Source organism: Neophocaena asiaeorientalis, unplaced genomic scaffold (genome assembly GCF_003031525.2).
Source record: "Neophocaena asiaeorientalis asiaeorientalis breed wild unplaced genomic scaffold, Neophocaena_asiaeorientalis_V1.1 scaffold242, whole genome shotgun sequence".
NCBI classification, from domain to species: domain Eukaryota; kingdom Metazoa; phylum Chordata; class Mammalia; order Artiodactyla; family Phocoenidae; genus Neophocaena; species Neophocaena asiaeorientalis.
Genome location: NW_020172451.1, coordinates 4,722,404 through 4,724,964, shown reverse-complemented (window position 1 = coordinate 4,724,964; position 2,561 = coordinate 4,722,404). Strand labels below are relative to the sequence as shown.

General features: G+C 60.7%; 1 protein-coding gene across 3 annotated transcripts in view; it reads left to right on the top strand.

Annotated features, from left to right (window-relative positions):
* PRR5 (proline rich 5) overlaps window positions 1-2,561 on the top strand; it is a 50,279-nt gene that overhangs the window by 22,036 nt on the left and 25,682 nt on the right. The gene's annotated exons all lie outside the window — the stretch shown is intronic.

Genomic DNA, 2,561 nt, shown 5'->3' with positions numbered 1-2,561 from the left:
TCCAGCCCAAACACAGGGCAGTGGCACTTTTGCCTGGGTCTCCACTACACCCCCAGTACTGGGCTGTTGGGTGTAGACGGATCTTACAGAAGTCTGCGGCTGGCTTCAGGGGGCAGCTAAAGCTAATTCCTTAACACTGAGTGTGCATGGCTTTTAAATCCCTCAGCCATCCCCACCTCTGGCATTTCTTGCTGGCCTCTTCTCCCAGCCCCTCCTCTTCTTGTCTTCTCCTGCCCTCCCACCGTGGGCTGCCCTTACCACGCACCTCCATTTTTCCCTTGATTCCCCATCCAGAGCAGTCCAGCCTCCCTCCGCTCTCAGCTGGCTGCTTTGGCCAGCCAGGCCCTCCCGGTGGTTGAGTGTTTCGCACCCGAGGGTGCCAAGCAAACGAAGCCAGCCCCTCCCCCGAGAGTCTGCCTCCAGTTCGGGAAACCATCCTTTATCCCGTCCGCCCGGGGTCTGAGCCAATCCCGGGGGTTCTCTGCTGCATTTACACCAGCGGCAGTAACAGTGGTTCTATCTCTGTCCAGTGTGGCACCTTTTACAAAGCATTGAATCCCTTCCTGCCTGTGAGACAGATGCTTATCCATCCATTTAACCAAATATTTACTGCGTGTCTACTGCATGCTGGGCTCAGGAATGTACTGGTGAACCAGTTAGTACAGTCCCAGCCCTCCTGGCTTATGGCATCGCATGGAAAACTCACCAGATGACCAGAGGGCAACCCCTGAGCCTAACCCAGGGTGAAGGCAGTCAGATGGGGGAGCCAGGAGAGGCAGGGAAGGCCCTCCAAGCTCTGGCTCTGGACTCCAGGCTCTGGACCTGATTCTCGGGGCAGTGGGAACACACAGGAGCTCTAAGCACAGGGGCGTGTGAGTGTACCAAAGACCACTCCAGCCACCACCCAGAGGATGGGCTTGTCCGGTGACCTGTGTGGCCCCGGGGAGAGAGGTCAGGGAGTGTCTGTTGTCCTGGCCTGGGAAGGTGACAGTGGAAGTGGAAGGAGTAGACGGGGTCCACAGAAGTTTCTAAAAGGGCAAGAAACCACCAGGGGCTTCACTGAGAGTTCAGTCCTTCCTGGTCTGTCACTCACACCGAGTCACGCAGGTCTCGGCCTTGGGGATTATGGGTTCTGGGGGAGTCAAAGGTCTCTGTTCCCTCGATTTGGAGCTCAGGGTCGGGGTTTGCCAGGCATGACTCTGCCCCCCTAGGATGAGGGTAATGTCTGGCACGCAGTAGGTGCTCGGAAAATGCTGGTTGATTTCACTGGACGTCTCCTCACCAGGGTCTCATACACCTTATATGAGGTTCTCCTGGTTCCTGGAGCCACAAAAGAGGCTCATTGGCTGCTCGGCCTGGCCTTGGCAACCCACCCTGCCTGGGGCATTCAGCAGAAAGAGACCCGGCCTGGGGGGCTGAGCCAGGCCCCCTGCACCACCTCCTCCACACCGAGGAGCAGATCTCTGTCTCCGAGTGGGGACGATAACATCGACCTATGCTGTGTCAGACTGAATTAGCAAGCCCCACAAGGCCCGGGGGGCAGGTGCTTTGATTCTGCCCTTGGGGAGGAGCATCTCATGCACACACCCTGGCATAGAGGACACCAGGAACCCAGTGGCCTCTGGGCCTCCGTTCCTTCTTCTGTACAGCATGGTTGGGGGGCCTCAGAGCACACTTCCCATGCTGAGGTTCTAGGATTGGCCCCTCCTCTCCCCCTCTGATTCACGCAGGAAGCATTTATAGGAAGACACGAGGCCCGTGCTCTGGTGACATAGGCATTGCTTCAGGAAAGAAATGAAGGAAGTAGGGGAGGGCGGCAACACTGCCTTGCTCTGTCTGATGGAGGGGGCAGGGAGCCCCACGGGGACCCCGGAGCCGGAGGGGTGTCCTGCCGTGTGCTCAGGAGGCCTGAGTTAGGTCCAGCCTTGCCATTTGTGGATTGCATGACGTTGGGCAAGTTCTTTCACCCTCTGAGCTTCAGTTTCCTCAACTGGAAAATGGGCTGAAGACCTCGACCCAGTCTTCGTGATAACCACGGAGGAGTCTGTGTCCACGTGGCGGGGTCCTGAGGGATCTGTGTGGGCACAGCCTTTGTGGGGAGGGATGGCAAGAAGGGGAAAGATAACCACTGCACTAGGGGTCTGGGAGCGGGCACGAAGCTGAGCAGCGTGTGGGTGTGGCCTCAGGAGCCGGCGCTGGGTGGGTGCTTGGGGTTGGATTGTGCGGTCGTCCGTGTTGGTTTCCTGTGGGCACTGGTGGCCCTCGGAAGGACAGAGGGGGCCAGAGTGCGACCCCAGGAGGGCGGACTCGGGTTGCCTGGGGGAGGGGCGGGGCGAGTGGGATGCGGCGGCCGAGGCCGCGGAGGCCCCGGCCCCGCCCCCAGCTCGTGGCCCCGCCCAGCTTGGTCCCGCCTCTGCGCACGCCCTCTTTCTTGAGGCCCCGCCTCGGCTCCGCCCCTCTCCTGCTCCGCCCCCGGGGCCTGCCATGCTCCGCCTCCGGCCCTGAACCCCGCCTCCGGCCCTGAACCCCGCCCCCGGGCCCGTTTAGCGCCGAGTCCGCGC